General features: G+C 43.8%; 1 non-coding gene across 1 annotated transcript; it reads left to right on the plus strand.

The window, feature by feature from the left end:
* The first annotated feature begins 16332 nt into the window (after positions 1–16332).
* Positions 16333–16436, plus strand: LOC123935683. Its single transcript, XR_006816967.1, has one exon. It is a non-coding gene; the product is annotated as a U6 spliceosomal RNA (small nuclear RNA).
* The last annotated feature ends 7254 nt before the right edge of the window (positions 16437–23690 follow it).

Raw genomic sequence — 23690 nt, forward strand, 5'->3', positions numbered from 1 at the left:
GGCTTGTTAAACATGCAGACTCCTGGGTCACACTGAGTCAGAAATGGGGGGAGGGGGGAGGAGGGTCAGGAATCTATTTTGGAAAACTTTCTAGAAGATTGTTTGGAGCCTCAAGTTTAAAAATCCCTGAGCTAAGGGCGCCTGGGTGGCACAGTGGGTTAAAGTCTCTGCCTTCGGCTCAGGTCATGATCCCAGCGTCCTGGGATCGAGCCCCGCATCGGGCTCTCTGCTCAGCGGGGACCCTGCTTCCTCCTCTCTCTCTCTGCCTGCCTCTCTGCCTACTTGTGATCTCTGTCTGTCAAATAAATAAATAAAATCTTTTAAAAAAAAAAAATCCCTGAGCTAGGAATGGAAGTTCAAGGAACTAACTCAATTTGGTAAATGCTAAGAGGCAGACAGGCAAGGCCACCGATTTGCCCAAGGCCAACAACCAGGGGTGGGCCTGCAGAGAAGGGCTTGAACGGATGGCGGATGGCGCTCTAAAAGCGAGCCCTGATTCACAGCATTTGCCTTTTTTTTTTTTTTTTTAGCATTTGCCATTTTTGTTGTGTAAATATGCTCACTGGAGCCCCTTTCTGTCTACCAGCGACCCAACCCCAACGCGCAAGGAGCAGAGGCACCGGCAGAGCACTTTTCTGTGGCATTTCCACCATACAGAGGTGATTGATGGAAATAATCACAAGAGCAAAAATGAGGAAAAAATTAGGAAGGGACATGTCCTGAGTACTTTTTTTTACCTTCGTCTTTATTATAGTTTTATTTTGCTGCAATTAAATTTTTTTTTCTTTTTCTTTTTTGCAATGTACATCGTAACTAGGACTCTTGAACACATGGCTTGCAGCTTTAATGACTGGCTCACACAGGCACAGCAAGCCGACACCAGCCTAATGCCGTCCCAGCCATTCCCGAGAGACACACAGCCTACCGTTGGCCTGGGGACCCATCATGGTGCATGACTAACCTCAGAGAAGCTGCCACCTGCCCGGCGACCAAAGAGCGGGGTGTCCAAGGAGCAGGGTGTGGGGAGGGTGGAGGACGGGCTGTTTAGGGAAGGATTTTGCCAGCGGCCAGCATGCATGAATTGCTGTTGGTTTGTTCATTCCCCTGGGACTTAACGTGGCCCTCATGGAGCCCACTAGGCAGCTACCTGAGCCTCATGCAGAGCCCTGCCCTTGACCCTGAGCTAAGCGAAAAGGACCCCAAGTGGTTGGGTATCTCTGCATGCCTGCAGCTCAGGAGCAAACTGTCCTCTGCCTCTTGAACTCTAGCGAGTGTCAAGCCCAGACAAGGCGCACCGTTTGGGAAGGCGGCGGTCGGGGGGGGGGGGGGGGGGGGGGGGCTCCAGATTCAGCATCACAAGGAACCAGCCCCAGAATCTGCTTCTTTACAAATTCGCCAAGCCATTCCAGGAAGCCGTAAAATCTTGGAACTCCTGGGTTGCAGCTGCTGGGAAGGACACATGCCTCCACCTTCATATGTTCTCGGAGTTCCTAAAATCCCTCTGTCTGAGGAAGAGGCAGCATGAAGACTCTCCTTTCCGGAGCACCTGTCTCTCCCCTTGACAGACAAGAGAAAATCCTGCTTCTCCTCCAACCCAAGACTTACTGCAGGGACTGGCCCCAGGGCAGAAAAAGCTCCCTACAGACAAACAGAAGGACGATTCCAAATACTGGTGCCGGGGACCAGTCTGGTGGTTTCTGATGCTTTGCTCATGGAAAATTGAAGGAATTCCTCGTCTGGGGCTCAGTCCCACCGGGCTCAGTCGGTAGGGCCTGAGACTCTTGATCTCGGGGCTGTGAGTTCAAGCCCACATGGGGTGTGGAGCTTCCTTTGCAAAACTAGCTTTGATAATACATCACTGCGTTCTTTATATATACTTGGAAAGGGTTCAAAGAACTGAGTGGCATAGTTCTAGCAAAATTGTCACCTACTGAAAATTGTGAATAAGGTTCCTCAATGCTTATATCTATAAAAGGAAAGAAAAATAGGAATAAAATTGAGGCTGAACCCCGTCTCCTTTTAACAGTAAGAAAAAGTGATCCGCAGGGGTGCCTGGGTGGCTCAGTGGGTTGAGCATCTGCCTTCGGTTCAGGTCATGATACCAGGGTCCTGGGATCGAGTCCAGCATCGGGCTCTCTGCTCAGCAGGGAGCCTGCTTCCCTCTCTCTCTCTCTCTCTACCTGTCTCTCCATCTACTTGGGATCTCTCTCTGTCAAATAAATAAATAAAATCTTTAAAAAAATTGTAAAGAAGAGTCATCCACAGAAATATGAACTAATTTAAATATCGTCCCATACACCTCATTTAGAGCTGTACTTCCAATAAAAATTTACTTCTCGGGGGCCTGGGTGGCTCAGTCGGTTAAGCGTCTACCTTCGACTCAGGTCATGATCCCAGGGTCCTGGGATCCATCCCTGAGTCAGTCTTGCTGCTCAGCAGGGAGCCTGCTTCTCCCTCTCCCTCTGCCTGCCTCTCTCTCCAGTAAATAAGTAAAATCTTTCAAAAAAAATTTACTTCTCATGTTTAATAGTTACTGGCTAAAACTGATCAAGTGTGCGGCAACAAAACTGTAAGACTAACTCGCTTCAAGAGCGGTGTTAAGCATTTAGAGCACTACAGTCACAGGAAATGAAAAATACAAGTTTAACGTGTGTATCTGTCTGTGCTGCACGGAAGTACGACGGGATGATCAATACAAACACTTTCAAGAATAAAGATGCATGGCATTAGGACACAAAGAGGAAGGGAAAGGAAGTACAGTCCATCCCCCCTTATCCGTGGGGGATATGTCCCAAGGTCCCCACTGGATGCCTGATAATGCAGATAGTAATGAACCCAGTATATACACTATTTTTTCCTATACAAACATACCTTTGATAAAGTATAATTTATTAATAAGGCTCAGTAAGGGATTAAGAATAATAATTAATGAACTACACAATTATAGGAATAAACTGTAATGAAAGTTATGTGCATGCGGCCTCTCTCAACCCTTCTTGTGATGAGGGGAGATGAGAAAATGCCTACGTGATGAGACGCAGAGGTGGGAATGACATCAGCATGGTGATGTAACTTTAGGCTACTAGTGACCTTCTGACAACGTGTCAGATAGAGCAACATCTGCTTCTGGACAGTGTCGACCGCAGGTAACTGAAACACAGTTGAGGGGGACTACTGTATATATTCAAGGAGAAAAAGAGAACCAATGGTTTTCAACTGTTAAAGAAACTTGTCTATGTGTTTGTTAAAGAAATGGTGGTAGCTATCAAATTATTATGGTATGAATCTTATGATCTATGAAATGTATCTTAATAAAGCTGTTATTAAAAAAGAAAAAAATTGGAATGGGATGGGATATACAGTATGTTGGAATAACTAGTAATTGCCCCTCCATTCCTAAAACTAAATTTCTGGGGGCGCCTGGGTGGCTCACTCGGTTAAGAGTCCAACCCTTGATTTCAGCTCAGGTCTTGATCTCGGGGTCGTGAGTTCGAGCCCCGTGCTGGGCGTGGAGCCTCCTTAAAGGAAATTAAATAAGTCAAATGGGATTTCTGAAAAACATATATTGGATGACAAGGTACTACAACATTTAAATCAGTTCTTCTGCTTTCAACCGGACTAAGTTGCGTTTTGTTTTGTTTTTTAAACGGAAAAGTTTCAAGGATTTCTTTAAAATGATGGTGGATACGAGGAAACAGAGTATATTCTGACTCTGCCTTAGCTTTATGACTGAGCAAGTAGCTTCCTCCCTCCCAGACCTCAGTTTCCCTATCTGCGAAAGAAGGGATTGGACACAATGGTACTTCAAGTCCTTGCAGGTCTAGCTGGTGACCACAACACCCAGCTCACCTAGCTGGTTGTTTAGTCTTCAAGCCATTGTGTCATTTCACTTCATGTCCACTAGAGGGTAGCCAGAGAAAGGAGATGAGACTCCAAACGGTTGCCTGTATTCTTTGCGTTTAGTCCTGACCCCCCTCGCAACATCCCACCCACCACACAAAAAAGTGATTCAGTGATGTTACACAGACAAAAACAAAACAGGGATTTCTGTTGGTTTCCTTTATTTTAGCTGTTGTGCTACTAGATTACACAAGGAAATTATGAGAGAGGTGTTTTACAGAATGTTCTTTTTATTCCATTTGAGGAAACCAAGAATATACCTGATTGTCAGGGCACGTGGCTGGCTCAGCCAGGGCTGCGTGTGTCTCTTGATCTCAGGGCTGTGAGTTTGAGCCCTCACGTTGGGGCTCTTGAGAGGGCGAGAAAATAAAACTCTTGAGAGGGGGAGAAAAAAAGAATATACTTGATTGACAATGCCATGTCCAAACAGTCTATCCCCAGCCACAAACGTCGATCTTCACCAAACCAGCCCTTCACATTTTTCTTCCTGGGATTTCCAATTGAGACTTCTGATCAGGAACTTTCAGTGATTTCCGTTTGCTTGCCACAAGAAATCTCAGCTCTCTAGACAACTTTCTAATCAACCTTGCCTCCCATCACTCCCCAGAAATTAATTATGTTGGCCCCTCGAAAGGCACCTTCCCATAAAAATCTCACAAACATGGTGTTGGCAGGGCAGACCCCATTGTGGTGTGATGGAAAGAGCCATAAACGGGGGCGCCTGGGTGGCTCAGTCGGTTAAGCGTCTTCCTTCAGCTCGGGTCATGATCCTGGGGTCCTGGGATTGAGCCCTGCATGGGGCTCTCTGCTCATCGAGGAGCCTGCTTCTCCCTCTCCCTCTGCCTCTCCCCCTGCTTGTGCGTTCTCTTTCTTCTTCTCTCTCTCTCTCAACTGAAGAAATAAAATATTTTTTTTAAAAAAATAAATAAAGGGGCGCCTGGGTGGCTCAGTGGGTTGAGCCTCTGCCTTCGGCTCAGGTCATGATCCCAGAGTCCTGGGGTCGAGCCCCGCATCGGGCTCTCTGCTCAGGATGGAGCCTGCTTCCTCCTCTCTCTCTGCCTGCCTCTCTCCCTACTTGTGATCTGTCTGTCAAATAAATAAGTAAAATCTTTTAAAAAAATAAGTAAATAAAATAAAAAAGGGGGCGCCTGGGTGCCTCAGTGGGTTAAAGCCTCTACCTTCGGCTCAGGTCGTGATCCTAGGGTCCTGGGATCGAGCCCCACATCGGGCTCTCTGCTCAGCGGGGAGCCTGCTTCCCCTTCTCTCTCTGCCTGCCTCTCTGCCTACCTGTGATCTCTGTCTGTCAAGTAAATAAATAAGAAAGAAAGAAAAAGAAAAGAAAGAGTCACAAACTGGACTCACAGAGCTCCTGGAGAAATGGCTGATTTCGGGACCGGGCAAGGTAGGCACAAGATAAGCCGGGAACACACTGTTATGCCAGAAATTAAGGAAGTGCTCAAAATAAATGACTGGGGTATGCCACAAGGACAGGAACCAGCTTGACAGGGCCGTCGGCCAAATCTGTGACAAACTGAGAATCAAAATAATTCAGTACAGTAATAAATTATGAAACATTGGAAAAATAGAACGCCATGAGTCTGTACCAATAAGAAACGGAACTGAATAACTAACTAAACAAAATAGACTAGGAGAGAGGGCTCTCATTTACTGTGAATGCAGCTGGTGAAGCGAAGGCATGTGGGAGTTGGAAAATCAGCATTTTGCAACCAGCACATTAAATATCAGACAAGGGTCATCAATGGCTTTTGATTAGGAGTAGGATATTTGCATGGTCATAAAGCATTACCCCACAAAGCGCTTGTTCACTGCACAGTAAAACAATAATTATACAGGGAAGAAATGGAACCACACCTTCCCCGAGTGATCGAAATTACCACCACCTGTGTGGTGCAGATGGCCACGTGTCTCCAGACCTGAGACCCTGAGTAGGACCCAGCATCACCGTCATTAGATTCCAGCTGGGACCAGGTGATGCCAGGTGATGACCTGAATTAATAGTGAGGAAACTTCAACCAAACCCCAAATAAGGAATGTTCTGTTGAAGGGGGGGGGAAGAGGGGCACGAGAATGGTATTCTTCAAAAATGCCTGTGTTGTGTGGCGCCTGGTTGGCCCAGTTGGTAGACCATGCGACTCCTGATCTCAGGGTCACGGGTTTGAGCCCCGCGTACGGGGTAGAGATTATTTAGACAATTAAAAAAAAAAAAACCTTTAAAAAATGTCAATGTTATAAAAGCAAAGCCTGTGGAAGTGTTTCCAGATTAAAGGAGATTGAAGAGACAACACCATTATATGCGTACCTGATCCTAGACTGGAGCCTATCGCGGAGGGTGGGTAACGTTATAAAGAACATCGCTGGGTCAGTTGACAAAATCGGAACATGATGACAGATTACATAAAATTGTATCGATATTAAATTCAATGAAGTTCGTTACTGTGGTCAAGGAAAAGAATATCCCCATTCTTTTTTCTAAAAAAGATTTATTTATTTGAGAATGAGAGAGCACGTGCAAGGGGAGAGGGAGAGGGAATCTCCTCAAGCAGACTCTGAGCGAAGTACAGAGCCGGACTCGTGGCTTGATCTCATAATCCTGAGATCACGAACTCAGCTGAAACCAAGAGTGGGAAGCTTAACTGACAGTGCCATCCAGGCCCTCCGAGAATATCCCTAAATTATGAAATAAACACTGAAATATTTAGGGGTAATAGGTCGTACATTACGTAACTTCTCAAATGGGTCAGAAGAGTATGAACACACAGAAAGAGAACAAGTACCAATGAGCTGTAAAGATAGTAATAGGAATTTTCTGTACCATTCTTATTTTTGCAACTTTTCTCTAATTTTGGAATGGTTTCTCAATATCAAAGCTTAAAATAACAGATGTGGTTGCAAATCCTGGCCATGCCCCTTAGATCTCTCTGACCACAGACAACATATATGAATTCTCAGTGGAGACAGTTACCAATCACTGAGCACTTACCATGGGTCAGGCACCATGGCGAGCATTATCTCAATCCTAGAAATAGTACTTCAAGAGAGGTTCCATGTAGGTTGGTATCAGGAAACCGATGCTCAGAGAAGTTAGGCAGCTTACAAAACATCACCTGGTTATTAAGTGGAAGGGTTGAGATTCGAACCAGGTCTGAAACTAATACCCCCTTTCTTTTTTTTTAAGGTTTTATTTATTTATTTGACAGAGAGAGAGAGAGATCACAAGTAGGCAGGGCAGCAGGCGGAGGGAGAGGGGGAAGCAGGCTCCCCACTGAGCAGGGAGCCTGATGCGGGGCTGGATCCCAGGATCCTGGGACCATGACCTGAGCCAAAGACAGCCACTTAACCAACTGAGCCACCCAGGTGCCCCTTTTTGCTGTAACTTTTAAAAAATATTTTCATTTATTTTTAGAGAGAGAGTGAGAACAAGCAGGGGGAGGAGCAGAGGGAGAGGGACAAGGAGACTGCGCTGAGCGCAGAGCCTGACATGGGGCTCGATCCCATGATCCGCCCAAGATCCCGACCTGAGCCGAAACCAAGAGTCAGATGCTCAACTGACTGAGCCCCCTCCCTCCCTCCCCCAGGCGCCCCTGCTGTAACTTTTGAACGAGTTTGTATCTTTCAAGCAGAGACCCTATCAGTTCTATCAAAGCTTGGGGAGCAATGAAAAGTCTCCTGCTCACAGAACAAAGGTGGGAGGGCTTCTAGCCAGGCCCTAGGCACACTCTGCTTCCATCTACGAAACATCTTGAAAGCACTCAGTTACTGGAAAGTAATTTTAAAATATGGTTAGTTTCCAATCTTTTCTGGCTCCGCAAGGAAACCCTTCATTTCCAAAGGAGACAGATTTTCCATGCCATTGGAAATGAAAATTTGATAGTAATATCTCCGTTTTAGGAGCCCCAAGAAAGGCTAAAAAAATCTTGGGGGATTGGCAGGAGGGGGAAACTCAAGACCAGACCAAACAACATGGAGATTTCAGGCATGTCCTTTGGTCCATTTTGCTGGCTCCACCTTAAGGAGGAAAGAAACAGAAAGAATGAGAAAAAAGCATATGTCAGCCAAACAAGAGGAAGAGGTAGTGTGTGATTGTCATGAGAACATGGTCAGGTTTTGCTAACCCCTTAATCCCGGGCCCTAGCCCAGTGCCTGGCATATAGTAGGTATTCAATAAATATTCATGAACTGACAGGCTGGCTGCTTTTGCTGCAGAAGCCGCACCACACTTCTCAGATACTTACGACCAGTCTTGCTCTCTTGTGAGAAGGAAGCCCAAATGCAAGAACACAAAAGCCAAAATACAAAAATACAACACTTCTTACAGCCTCGGCTCAGAACATTGAATACGGGCCAAATGGAGTCTGTGGTCAAGATAAGACATAGGACTAAGGTCAAAGTCAATGGAATGGGGAACTGTATTCCACTTACACTACCGGGTGTGGTGTGCTGTGACGTTGCACAGCAAAGGACGCAGATGTCTAATTCTATTGTAGGGAGAAGATAGAGACAAGAATCATCATCCCACATCCCAGGCACTCTGGTTCATACGCCAGAGAAGAGCCGAGAGGGCTGTGAAGGCCTCTTTATGTTATTCTGGTTATAATTATTCATGCATTGTGGCTTACTTAATTCAGACCTACCTCTTGCACTGGATAAGAGCTCCTTGAGGGTCGGGATGGTGTTAGGTTTGGCTCATCAATGAATCCACAGCAACTAGAACAGTGCCTAATACATAAGGGATGCCTTCTTTTTTCCCTTTTTTTAAGAACAACTTAGCAAAATAAAATTCCTTTTTACTGTTGGATATATAGTAGATACTTAATAAATATTGTTAAAATAATGGACAAATGAATGGCTCACTGTGTGTTCCACTGGCGTTTCTACACGACCCTCCACTCCTAAAATCTCAGTGTTTTTCACAGTTCAGCCCGAAATCCCCTGCAATCACTTCAGGGAACAAAGGTCACTGTGAAGGTTTGGAGGAAAATATTACAAAAGGACAAAGGTTTGCTTAAGAGATTCTAGAAGAGGAACCTACAAGCTGGAATTTAGGTCTGATTCTGCAATCATAGAATATATCTGGAAAGCCTTGATAAGAAAGTCCTCTGGGATGACACTTGATTTCTGGCATATATCGAGTAAAGTTGAATAGAGACAACATTGTTACCCAGTCTCGCACAAGAACTTGAGGACATAAACCATGTAGGCAAGGGAAAAAACCTCTTTGTGCAAGCTTTGAGGGAGGAAAACAAATCATTATTACCCATTTACTTAGTTGTGTTGAATGAATCTTTTTCTCCAGTTTTATTGAAAAAATCGTCGGAGCCCCTGACCGGCTCTGTCACTAGAGCACAGAACTCTTGATCTCCAGGTCGTGAGTTCAAGGCCTATGTTAGACATAGAGCTTACTTTCTTTATTTCTTTATTGTTTTTAAAAGATATTATTGATTTATTATTTATTTGAGGAGGGGTAAGGAGCAGAGGGAGAGGGACAAGCCGACTCCACGCTGAGCCCAATGTGGGGCTCGATCCCACGACCCCGAGATCACAATGTGAGCCGAAATCAAGAGTCAGATGCCCAACCGACTGAGCCACCCAGGCACCTCAGGTATAGAGCTTACTTTAAAAAATAAAAAGGAAGAAAGAAAAAATAATTGACATATGTCACTGTATAAATTTAGGGCATAGGGCGTGATGGCTTCATTTACACATACTGTGAGATGCGTGCCACAGTAGGTTGAGCTAGCATCCATCTTCTCACAGTCACAATAAAAAGAACAGAGGGGAGGCTGGCTGGCTCGGTCGGTAGAGTGTGTGACCCTTGATCTTGGTGTTGTAAGTTTGAGCGCCATGTTCGGTGTAGAGATTACTTAAAAATAAAAAAAGAGGGGCACCTGGGTGGCTCAGTGGGTTGAGGCCTCTGCCTTCGGCTCAGGTCATGGTCCCGGGGTCCTGGGATGGAGCCCCGCATCGGGCTCTCTGCTCGGCAGGGAGCCTGCTTCCTCCTCTCTCTCTCTGCCTCTCTCTCTGCCTCCCTCTCTGCCGACTTCTGATCTCTGTCTGCCAGGTAAATAAAAATAAAATCTTTAAAAAAAAATAAAAATAAATTAAAAAAGAATCTTAAAGAATGAAGAAAAGGAAAAAGGGGGAAAATCCTCCTTGTGATGAGAACTCATAGGATTCAGTCCCTTAAGAATTTCTCTATCACACAACAGTGCTAACCATGGTCATCACGCCGTTACATTCTGTCCCTAGTACTTACTTATTTCATAACTGGACGTTTGTACATTTTGACCACCTTCCTTCAATTCCTCCTCACTCTTGCCCCCACCTGTAATTACAAATCTGATCTATCTCTCTTTCTTTTTTTCTAAAGTAAGCTCTGTGCCCAGTGTGGGGCTTAAACTCGCAACTCCAAGATCAAGAGTCATGTCTCCACCCACTGAGCCAGTCAGGTAGCCCTGATCTCTTTTTTTAACTGGAGGATAATTAGCCCAAAATCGTATGTTTAGTTTCAGTAGCACAGTATATTGATTCAACAGTTCTATGTATTACTTATGTGCTCACCACGATAATTGCAGTCACTATCTGTTACCATACGACATTACTATAATATTATTATTATTTTTTTAAAGATTTTATTTATTTATTTGACAGACAGAGATCACAAGTAGGCAGAGAGGCAGGCAGAGAGAGTGAGAGGGAAGCAGGCTCCCTTCAGAGCAGAGAGCCTGACGTGGGACTCGATCCCAGGACCCTGAGATCATGACCTAAGCCGAAGGCAGCGGCTTAAACCACTGAGCCACCCAGGCGCCCCACTATAATATTATTATTATCTTAAGATTTATTTATTTATTTTAGAGAAAGAGAGTACAAGCAGGGTGAGGGGGTAGAGGAAGACAGAGAGAGAGAATGTTAAGCAGATTCCTTGCTCACACGAAGTCAGATACAGGGCTCGGTCTCATGACCTCAAGACAGTGACCTGAGCTGAAATCGAGCATCGTCCATTTAACTGACTGAGCCACCCAGGCATCCCTACTGCAATATTATTAACTATATTCCCTATTCTGCATTTGTCATCTGACCTCCTTTTCTATGAGTCTGGGTTTTCTGTGAGAGGGGGGCTTGAACTCACAACCCTGAGATCAAGGGGCGCAGGCTCCACTGAACTGAGCCAGCCAGGAGCCCCTATGAGTTTGGAGTTTGTTTTGTTTTGTTTTAGGTTTCCCATACAAGCTCGTACTGTATTTGTCTTTCTTTGTCTGACTTATTTCACATAGAATAGTGCCCTCAAGGTTTACCTGTGTCACAAATGGTAGGATTTCTTCATTTTTTTAAAGATTGTATTTATTTATTCATGAGAGAGAGAGGCAGAGGGAGAAGCAGACTCCCCACTGAGCCGACGTGAGCCTCGATCCCAGATGCTTAACCGACTGAGCCACCCAGGCGCCCAAGAGTTCTTCATTTTGCATGGCTGAATAATATTCCAATATATATATGTATAATTGAATATATATAATAGCATGTATTATTGTTATATATGTGTATATATATTCTATATACACACATACACACACACATATCACAACTTCTTGACTCCACATAAATGCCAAGTTGTTAAATGAAATGAGCCTTATTCTCAGTTACTGCCCCCCTCCGACCCCTGGACTGACTACACAGTCAGACAGAGATGTTCTGTGAAGAAACCATATGGCTCAGATATGGGGAGAAATTGGATGCCTACCTAAGAGAGAAGCAGAAGTATACGCTTCTGTACTTGCCACATTTTTCTACAGAAATATTCCGAAGTAGAGGTATATGAGTGCTGTAAGCATAAAATTTCACTGAAGTTGGGTTTTACTTTAAAAATCCATGCAAATTGTGATTTATCCACTTGAAATATGTGGATAAAACATGAAATATCCAAGTTCGTTGTAATATATAAAAATGCCATTTGGGACACCTGGCTGGCTCAGTGGAGCATGTGTCTCTTGACCTTGGGATTGTGAGTTCTAGCTCCATGATGGGTATAGAGATGACTTAAAAATGAGATCGCAAAAGAATTTTTTTAAATATCATTTAAAGTTACTCATCATCTAATAAAAATGTACACTCCAAGAAGATGCATTTTGTTCACGTTGTTAGCCATATTATAACATTGAGATCTGCCTCGCTACATTTTTCTGCCTCATATAGGAGGGATTTCCAAAAATGGATGACAGAAGGGAGTCCGGGGCTACTAAGCAAGCGAAAAGCAAACAATGAGAAGCCAAGTGAGATATTTCTCTAAGGCACTTGGGGTATTTTTCCAGAAGTCCTGTTGTGGGGCGCCTAGGTGGCTCAGTTGTTAAGCATCCGCCTTCGGCTCAGGTCATGATCCCAGGGTCCTGGGATTGAGTCCCGCATCAGGCTCTCTGCTCTGCAGGGAACCTGCTTCCTCCTCTCTCTCTGCCTGCCTCTCTGCCTACTTGTGATCTCTGTCTGTCAAATAAATAAATAAAATCTTTAAAAAAAAAAGATTTTTATTTTTAAGTAATCGCTACACCCAACGTGGGGCTCCAGCTCTAAATCCTGAGATCAAGAGTCCCACGCTCCCCCCACTGACCCCAACAGGCGCTCCTACAAGAATAATTCCTACTCACGCTGTAACAAATCGAAAAGTATTTTTAAAAAGCAGGAAAAAAGTAAGCTGATAACCCAGAGCAACCCCATTTGGGTGTATTTTCTTCCAGCTTCTTTTCCTGCCTTTTTTGGTTGGTTTTTACACACTAGAGATCATAAGACATATGTACATTTTTATCTTGATTTTGTCAGTTAATAGTATAGCATTTTCCATGTCCTTAAATATTCCTCTAACGATTCCGTTTAATGATTGCACCGAGTCCCTGTTTCTAGAACTAGATGTTTGAGTTAGATTGTTTTCTAAATAACCCTTAGATGAACACCTTTGTGCACAAATTTTCATCCACAGTACAGAGCGTACACTTAAGTAAATGTCCTAGAATGGGGACTCAACATGCACATTTAAAGATTTTCATTTATTTAATTGACAGAGACACAGTAAGGAAAGGAACACGAGCAGAGGGAGTGGGAGAGGGGGAGCCAGACTCCCCGCTGAGCAGGGAGACCTATTCGGGGCTCAACCCCAGGACCCTGGAATCATGACCTGAGCCCAGGGCAGACGCTTAACAACTCAGCTACCCAGGCGCCCCTTTAAGATTTTATTTGTAACGAATCTCTACATGGTGGGGCTCGAACCCACACCCCCGAAATCAAGAGTCACAAGCTCCACCGACTGAACCAGCCAGGTGGCCCCGATCAGTCAGGATTCTTGAAATCAGGAGCAATAGGTGCTGACTCTAGAAGGTCAAGCCGAAAAGGAAATTACCGAAGGATATTGAGTTTTTCGCAAAATTGTTGGCAGGACTGAATAACCAGATCTAAACTGCCAGAAAAGATGCCCCAAACCAGGTCAGCGAACAAGCTTGATGCAACAGATCACAGCCTAAGTAAGTGGCGTATCCCAGAGTTGTACATATACGGCGGCTTTGAACCTCACTATAAAAAACCCCACTGCCCTACACTGTCGCCAGCCCCAGAAAAAAGCAGAATCTCTCCTTTCATCATCCATGTCAGCAAAAAGAGAAGCTCCATGCAGAGTCTGGTTTAATTACCACCCTCACCGTCAAATCTCAGTCTCCTGAAAGCGAAGCTGAGGTCACCGGCTTACAGGCTAGCGGCAAGACACACTGAGAATCTGAGAAAGGGCTTATATAGACTTGGAATTTCCACAAATATAAAAATGGAAGTTGCCAGATAAAATGCTGGTTAAGTTCAAATTTCAGAAAAACGATGAATAATACTAAATACAAGTCTATCCCGAACATGGATGGGACATCATTACACTTCAAAATGATTTGTTGTTCGACGTGGATGGGACTGGAGGGTGTCATGCTGAGCGAAATGAAGTCAATCAGAGAAAGACAATTATCATATGATCTCACTAGTATGAGGAATTTGAGAAACAAGACAGCGGATCATGGGGGAAGGGAGGGAGAAATGAAACAAGAGGAAACTGGAGAGGGAGACAAACCGTTAGAGACTCTTAATCTCAGGAAATAAACTGAGGGCCGCTGGGGTGGGGGGACGGATGGGGTGACTGGGTGATGGACACTGGGAAGGGTATGCGCTATGGTGAGTGCTGTGGTTTGTGTAAGCCTGATGACTCACAGACCTGTACCCCTGAAACAAATAATACATTATATGTTAATAAAAAATGAATTATTTGTTGTTTATCTGAAGTGCAAAGTTAACCAGGTGTCTGCTATGGTGAGTGCTGAGATTTGTGTAAGCCTGATGACTCACAGACCTGTACCCCTGAAACAAGTACTACGTTATATGTTAATAAAAAATGAATTATTTGTTGTTTATCTGAAGTGCAAAGTTAACCAGGTGTCCTAGATTTGTATTTGCTAAATCTGGCAACCCTAACAGAAATGTTGAAACTGTTGAAAAGGTGATGGGCAGCCATGAATGAGTATTTCTTTCTTTTTTTTTTTAAGATTTTATTTATTTATTTGACAGAGAGAGATCACAGGTAGGCAGAGAGGTAGGCAGAGAGGCAGGCAGAGAGAGAGAGGAGAAAGCAGGCTCCCTGCCAAGCAGAGAGCCCGATGCAGGACTCGATCCCAGGACCCTGAGATCATGACGTGAGCTGAAGGCAGAGGCTTAACCCACTGAGCCATCCAGGCGCCCCATGAATGAGTATTTCAAACACCCATGTTGCTTTACTGAAAAGCCGCACGGGCAACGAGTAAAAGTTTCTGACAGTCTCACTTCAAAAAAATGTTTGCTAATTTGATAGGCAAGAAATGACATTTAATTATTGTTTTAATTTACCTTCCTGGGATTTTTAGTGGGGCTGAACAACTTTTCAGTCCTTCATTATATTTATCTCCCCCTTAGCGAACAGATCCGTCTTGCGCACGTCATTTCTCTGTTAGGGTCTTTCTGTGTTCATTACCAGAGAGAGCATCAGATCATCGTGCAATGAGGACATTATTCTTGTGCCTGGCTTATTGTTAATCTTTTAATTCATAATCTTTTTATTTGCAGAGGTTTACATGATCAATCTCCTGCTTCCCTGCCCCCATACATAGAACAATCTTCCCCTTCTAGAGATCAGATAAATATTCACTTAGACCATCTTCTGGATTTTAATGGGTTTTTTTGCTTATTTATTTTTGCCCTTTAATGTGCATGGAATGGGATGATAATAAGTAGACTTTCTTCTAAACAGTTACTAGCAGAGGTGCCTGGCTGGCTTAGTCAGTGGAATGTGTGACTCAGGGTCATGAGTTCAAGCCCCACGTTAGGCTTAGAGCTTACTTAAGACAAAAAAAAAATATATATATATATATGTGTGTGTGTGTGTGTGTGTGTGTGTGTGTGTGTACATATATATAAATTCAAGAGGATTCTATACACTAAGGAGGACTAATCAAAAAATAAAATAGAAAAAAATATTCATAATAGGACAAAAGCTATTAAACAACTAACTAGGGGCGCCTGGGGGGCTCAGTGGGTTAAAGCCTCTGCCTTCGGCTCAGGTCATGGTCCCAGGGCCCTGGGATCTAGCCCCGCATCAGGCTCTCCGCTCAGTGAAGAGGCTGCTTCCCCGCTCTCCCTCTTCAGAAAAGAGTCAAAGACTCCCACATTCTTAAGAACAATAAGAGTGAATTTTCCTTACCAGATACGGTGACTTGTTATAAAGATACAGCAATGGGGGCGCCTGGGTTGCTCAGTGGGTTAGGCCTCTGCCTTTAGCTCAGGTCATGATCTCAGGGTCCTGGGATCAAGCCCTGCATCAGGCTCCCTGCTCAGCGGGGAGCCTGCTTCCCCCGAACCCCTGCCTGCCTCTCTGCCTACTTGTGATCTCCATCTGTCAGATAAATAAATAAAATCTTTAAAAAAAAATTTAAGAAAACATAGCAACAAGACATTGTGGTATTGGCACAGGGACAGATAAGAGTCTCAATGGAATGGAGCAGAGAAACAAGGACAGACGCACTCATATATGGAGACTTGCTACATGACTGAGGTGACTCTATAAATAAGAGGAGAGAGGATGGACTGCTTATTAAATGGTTCTGGAAAAACTGGTTGTCCAAATGGAAGACATTGATAACGTTAGATCACTACCACGCACCATGGACAAAAATAAATCCCAGAATAATGAAATACTTCAGCATGAGAATAGAATGTGAATGCTTTTAGAAGGAAGTCTAATCATAACAATGATTAGGAATTTTCATAAACTGCTAGTTCATGGGAAAGGTGAGGCTACTTCCGGCTATACCAACTCCAGAGAAACTCTTACATGGGCACACAAGGAAACATGTCTAGAATGGTTGTTCCACTGCTCACTTGGGTAATACATACACTGAAATTGGAACGACACAGAGAAGATTAGCATGGCCTCATGCAGGGATGGCACAGAAATTCATGAAATGTCCCATATTTTATTTTTAACAATTTTATTTATTTGTTTTTTAATTTTTATTTTTGTTGTTGTTTAAAGATTTTTTTTTATTTCTCTGAGAGAGAGAAAGAGTGCATGGACAGGGAGAGGGGCTGAGGGAGAGGGAGAAGCAGACTCCCTGCTGAACAGGGAGCCCGATGCGGGGCTCAATCCCAGGACCCCGACACAATGACCTGAGTGGAAGGCAAATGCTTAATCAACTAAGCCACTCAGAAGCTCCTAAAGATTTCACTTTTAAGTAATTTCTGTATCCAGTGTGGGGCTCAAACTCACATCCCCCAGATCAAGAGTCGCAGGCTTCATTGACTGAGCCAGCCAAGTGCACCGCGTTCCCTATTTTCAAAAAAAGTCACCCCAGTATAATTAGCGATGGTGAAAAATGAAACAAACCTGTGAGTCAGTAGAATAGGTAAATAAATTGTAGCATATTCATACAATGGAATCACAACAGTTCAAAGGAATGAGCTATATATGCATGTATTAATATGAACAACACTCAAAAATCACTATGTTGATTGACACTTGGGCTCTTTCCATATTTTGGCTATTGTGGGCATTGCTGCTATAAACATTAGGGTCCCAAACGTCCATTGATAGATGAATGGGTAAAGAAGGTGTGGTATATGTATGCAAGGGAATATTACTCAGCCATTGAAAAAAATGAAATCTTGTCATTTGCAACAATGTGGATAAAACTAGAAAGTATTATGCTAAGTGAAATAATTCCATCAGAGAAAGACAAATACTATATGATTTCAGTCATAAGTGCAATTTAAAAAACAAAACAGATCAGGGATGCCTGGGTGGCTCAGTCGGTTAAGCGACTGCCTTCGGCTCAGGTCATGATCTCAGGGTCCTGGAATGGAGCCCTGCATTGGGGTCCCTGCTTAGTGGGGAGTCAGCTTCTCCCTCTCCCTTGGCTGCTCCCCCTGCTTGTGTGCTCTCTCTTTTTCTCTCTCTCTCTCAAGTAAATAAATAAAATAAAAAATAGATGAAAAAGCAGATGAACATAGGGGAAGGGAAGAAAAAATAAAAACAGAGCAGGAGACAAACCATAAGAGATTTTTTTTTAAATATTTTATTTATTTATTTATTTATTTGACAGAGAGAGAGAGAGAGAGAGCACAAGCAGGCAGAGAGGCAGACAGAGAGAGGGGGGGAAACAGGTTCCCTGCTGAGCAGAAAGCCCGATGTGGGGTTCAATCCCAGGACCCCAAGATCATGACCTGAGCCGAAGGCAGAAGCTTAACCCACTGAGCCACCCGGGTGCCCCAGAGATTTTTTTTTTGAAAGATATTTATTTGACAGAAAGAGCAAGAGCCCACGCAGGGGAAGCAACAGAGGGAGAGGGAGAAGCAGGCTCCCCTCTGATCAGGGAGCCCGATGTGGGGCCCTGATCCCAAGACCCTGGGATCATACCTGAGCTCAAGGCAGACGCTAAACCCACTGAGCCACCCAGGAACCCCAAGAGATTCTTAACTCCAGGAAACAAATTGAGGGTTGCTGGAGGGGAGATGGGTGGGGATGGGGGTTCCTGGGGGATGGGCATTAAGGAGAGCACTTGATGTTATGTGCAAATGATGAATCATTAAATTCTACCTTTGAAACTAATAATACACTATATGTTAATGAAATTTAATTTAAATTTTAAAAAAATTTTAAATCATTTTGTTGAATTACAACAGCAATCTGTAGGACATTGGGTACAATATGCCATTTCTGTAAAATTTTTAAATACACAAAACAATAGTATAGATTGTTACTAGATAAATGCATATGTAGTGAGAGTAGCAAACCTTGTGTGGAAGTTGGACATAGAATTTAGATAGTGGTTACTCTAAGGGAGCGGAGAATAGGACTGAGGAAAGGGACAGAGGACATTTTGTATTAACATTGTTTTATTTCTTGAGAAACTCGGAATTTTTTTTCATAACTATATGGTGAGATGGATATTAATTAAACTTATCGTGGTAATCGTTTTGCAAAATACGTACCTCCAGTCATTGTGCCCTATACCCTAAATTTATCCAGAGATGTATGTCAATTACAGCTCAATAAAACTGAAACAGGGGCGCCTGGCTGACTCAGTTGGAGGAACACGTGACTCTTGATCTCAGGGCTACGGGTTCAAGCCCTGCCTTAGGTATAGAGATAACTTAAAGAAACAAAACCGTTATATATATATATATATTTTTTTTTTTTAAACTGGAACAAAAATTTTATTTATTTTAACTTTATTTATTTTAGTCCTCTCTACACCCAACGCAGTGCTCAAACTCACAACTCTGAGATCAAGAGTCAGACGCTCTTCCGAAGGAGCCAGCCAGGGGTCCCGCAGAACAAAAGATTTAAGGAAAACAGAAAAACTCTGAAACCTGTGTGGCAAAACATTAGGATTTGTCACGTCTGAGCTGTGGTTAAACAGGTGTTTATTTTCTGCTCCTTTCTATGTGTTTGAAATATTTCATAAGTTCAAACCATTTCTTTTTTAAAGAATCGACAAGACTAGGTGAGTGTGGGTGTGAAGTCAAGAAAGGAGTCAAAGATGACTCAGGTTTCATGGCTGGTGGTGATGTCATTGACAGAAGATGAGAAGCTAGGGAAGCTGGCTTTGTCGAAGATAAGGAGCTGTATTTCTGGCATGTTCGACTTAAAGACACAGCGGGACATCCAGCTAAGAAACACGCATTGGGATGTGAGCAGCCAGAGGGCCTGCGAACAGGGAGCGGCAAAGCTGGACGTGGGCCTCGGGCCTCACCCTCTCGTGTTGCAGGGAGCAGGCCATACCAGTCTTTTTTTTTTTCCTTTTTTCATAGGAGCCTTTAATGGAGAAGAGAGTCAAGAGGGAGAGAACAGGGGGCACCTGGGTGGCTCAGTGGGTTAAGCGTCTGCCTTCGGCTCAGGTCATGATCTCAGGGTCCTGGGATCGAGCCCCAAGTCGGGCTCTTTGCTCAGCAGGGAGCCTGCTTCCTCCTCTCTCTCTGCCTACTTGTGATCTCTCTCTCTGTCAAATAAATGAATAAAATCTTAAAAAAAAAAAAAAAAAGAGGGAGAGAACAAGAAATGATGCAGCTCCAGGCAGTGAGGACTGGGGAGAGTTTATTGAATAGGGTGATGACCCTTCGCAGGCCAGACTGTGTCGAGCAGGATGAGGTCCAGGCGGCAGGCAGCTACGGAACGAGCGGCAAGGGAAGGGGAAGCAGAGGGAGCCCATTCATTTTAGAAATCGACAATGAAACGGAGGGGAGATGCTCCACATGGTTTCCGGACAAGTGTGCATGGAGCAAAAGTAGACACCCTTGCATGGAAAGTAGCTACAGCAGCTCTATGTATATACAAACAGAATATACACATATATATCCACGTGTGTATGAATAGATGTGTGTTTGTGCATGTGTGTGCGTGTGCGCGCGTGTGCCTTAATCCACTTGGGCGATGATAACAAAATACCACAGGCTAGGGGCGTCTGGGTGGCTCAGTGGGTTAAGTCTCTGCCTTTGGATCAGGTCATGGTCCCAGGGTCCTGGGATAGAGCCCCGCATCCGGCTCTCTGCTAAGCAGGGAGCCTGCCTGCGTCTCTGTCTACTTGTGATCTCTCTCTCTCTCTGTCAAATAAATAAATAAAATCTTTTTTACAAAAAATACCACAGGGCGCCTGGGTGGCTCAGTGGGTTAAGCCTCTGCCTCCGGCTCAGGTCATGATCTCAGGGTCCTGGGATCGAGCCCCGCATTGGGCTCTCTGCTCTGCGGGGAGCCTGTGTCCTCCTCTCTCTCTGCCTGCCTCTCTGCCTACTTGTGATCTCTCTCTCTGTCAAATAAATAAATAAAATTAAAAGAAAAAAACCCAACTCAATTATCTTTAAAAAAAAAAAAGAACACACAGACTGGATGGCTCATGAACAACAGAAATTCGTTGCTCACACTTTTGGGGGCTGGAAGTCCAAGATCAAGGTGCCAGTCAGCACGGGCGGGTGAGGGCCCTCTCCTGGGTGGCAGACTACTCATTGTGTCCTCACAGGGAGGAAGGGGCTAGGGAGCTCTGTGGGGGTCTCTTTTTAGAAGAACACTAATCCTGGGACTCCTGGGTGGTTCAGTGGGTTAAGTGCCTGCCTTTGGCTCAGGTCATGGTCCCAGGGTCCTGGCATCAAGTCTCGCATCGGGCTTCCTGCTCAGTGGGGAGCCTGCTTCTCCCTCTGCCTGCCACTCCCCCTGCTTGTGCTCTCTCTCACTGTCTCCGTCTGTCTCTCTCAAAGAAATAAATACAATCTTAAAAAGAAAAAAAAAAAGGAAATAAGAGCACTAATCTCATCTGTGAGGGCTCCACTCTCATGACCTAATCACCCCCCCAAATCCCCACATTCTAATACCATCACATTGAACATTAGGATTTCAACATAGGAATTTTGGGGGACACAAACATTCAGACCACAGCAATAAATATGCATAATGGAATATATCTTAATCACTGACAATGCTAGTTAAGATATTCAAAATCTGCCACAGAGAACAAATATATACAAATATATGTACACATATATAATGATAGGTATGTATATTATATATCTGTGTGATTTTTTAGCTTGTGCAAGGAGGGTACGAGGAAAGAATTTAACATTTAGAATGATCCCAACCTCAAAATTTCAAATGAACTACCATTTTAAGTTGCAGAAAAAGAAAATTTCCGGAGACGCCTGGCTGCTTCAGTCGGTGAAGTGTATGACTCTTGATCTCGGGGTTCTGAGTTTAAGCCCCATGTTGGGTGTAGAGATTACTTAAACAAACAAACAAACTTCTTAGAAAAGTGTTTAAAAAAAAGAAAATTCCAGAAAGCTTTTCACACGTACTACTCTGAGGAGGACAAGAAGTCAAAAATACACTGACTGTTGACATTTTTAGCCATTTCCAGAGAAATATGAAGCCAAAGTCAATAACCATGAAGGACTAGATACAAAAAATAAATCCTCTCAGAGGGGAAAATTGAAAATTTCTCCCTAACTACTCGTGGAAAAACAATACAATGGCAGAACACTTGGTGTGGAGAGATTCAGGCTTTCTTACATTAACAAATCAGAACGGGGCGCTTCTCTGACTCAGTCTATGGAGCCTGAAACTCTTGCTCTCAGGGTCGTGAGTTGGAGCCCTGTCTTCGGTATGGAGACTACTTAAAATTTTTTGAAAACTAAAAAAAAATCTGGAGAAGAGCACACGACCATGTAAAGCCACCAACCTGGAGGACATCCAGAAAATTAGGTAAAGGACCAAGGAGATGGAGTAGTTTCTATCTTTTCTTTTTTAAAACTTTATTTATTTATTTATTTATTTTAAAAGATTTTATTTATTTGAGAGAGTCAGTGAATGAGAGAGCACAAGCAGGGGAATGAGCAGAGGGAGAGGGAGAAGCAGACTCCCCGCTGAGCAGGGAGCTGGACTTGGGTCTCAATCCCAGGGCCCCGGGATCATGACCTGAGCTGAAGTCAGAGTCTTAACTGACTGAGCCATCGAGATGCCCCTGGAAGTTTCTACAGTAGACCAAACAGCACTTCCCACACGTATGTGAACAAGGGACACTCTTAAAATTACTGTGGGGGGGGGGCACCTGGGTGGCTCAGTGGGTTAAAGCCTCTGCCTTTCGCTCAGGTCATGATCCCAGGGTCCTGGGATCGAGCCCCGCATCAGGCTCTCTGCTTGGCAGGGAGCCTGCTTCCTCCTCTCTCTCTCTCTCTGCCTGCCTCTCTCCCTACTTGTGATCTCTATCTGTCAAATAAATAAATAATATCTTAAAAAAAAATTACTGTGTGTGGCTGAGATTCCACCAGGAGCTCAAGATATAATACCCATTTGAATTCAAGCAGACAACCAAACAACAGAAACATTTTCTGGCAAATTAATTGCTGCAAGAAAGGATTACGATTTGATTCACATGCTTTAGAAATTTTATAAGATGCCAAAATGCCAAAGATAGCACATTTAGAAGATTAAATTATTATTATTTTATTTCTTTGTTTTTAAAAAACCCAGGGGACCTGGGTGGGTGGCTCAGTCAACTGATTTCAGCTCAGGTCATGATCTCGAGGTCCTGGGATCAAGCCCCACATTGGGCTCCACACTCAGGGAGTCCACTTTGGGATTATCTCTCTCCCTCTGCCCCTCTCCCTCCTCGCTCACTCTCTCTCTCTCTCTCTCTCTCAAATAAAAAAATAAATACACTTTTAAAGATTTTATTATTTTTTAAAGTAATTTAAAACATGGGGTTCAAACTCATAACTCCAGATCAAAAGTCATATGCTCTACAAACTGAGCCAGTCAGGTGCCCCTATTTTTATTTTATTAAGAACAAAATATATTAAGCTCAGATATTTCTTTTTTTAAAAGATTTTATTTAAAAAAAAAAGGATTTTATTGATTTATTTGACAGAGAATGAGAGACAGAGAGCAAGCACAAGAAGGGGAGGGTCAGAGGGAGAAGCAGGCTCCCTGCTGATGCAGGATTTGATCCCGGGACCCTGGGATCATGACCTAAGCCAAAGGCAGTCGCTTAAACCCACTGAGCCACCCAGGTGCCCCTAAGCTCAGACGTTTCTATTTTTAAGATTTTTAAAATGAAATCTGACATACAAGAACCAATGTTAAATATTGTTTAAATTAAAAAAGAAATTGTAAGTTTTGTTTAAACACAAGAATAGTACGGGGTGCCTGGCTAGCTCAGTCAGTGGAGGGCTTGACTCTTGGTCTTGGGGTTGTAAGTTTGAGCCCCACGTTGGGTGTAGAGATTACTTAAAAATAAAATCTTAAGGGGCACCTGGGTAGTACTGTTGGTGGAACGCCTGGCTGTTGGTTTTAACTAAGGTCCTGACCTCAGGGTTGTGGGATTAAGCCCTGCACTGAGCCCCACACTAGGCTCCACGCTCAGTGCAGAGTCTGCTTGAGTGTCTCTCTCCCTCTCCCTCTGCACCTCCCCTCCCCTAAAATAAATAAATAAATCTGAAAAAAATCTTAAAAAAAACAAAACAAAACAAGGACAGTGCATTTGTGTCTTCGTTTTGTTTTGTTTTATTTAAATTCAACTTAGTTCACATGCAGTGTGTTATTAATTTCACGGGTAAAATTTAGTAATTTGTCAGTTGCCTAAAACACCTACGGCTCATTCCATCACATGCTCTCCTTCACGCCCATCACCCCGTTACCCCAGCCCCCCACTCACCACCCCTCCAGCAACCCTCAGTCTGTTTTCTATAGT

Source organism: Meles meles, chromosome X (assembly GCF_922984935.1).
Source record: "Meles meles chromosome X, mMelMel3.1 paternal haplotype, whole genome shotgun sequence".
In the NCBI taxonomy this organism is placed as follows: Eukaryota; Metazoa; Chordata; class Mammalia; order Carnivora; family Mustelidae; genus Meles; species Meles meles.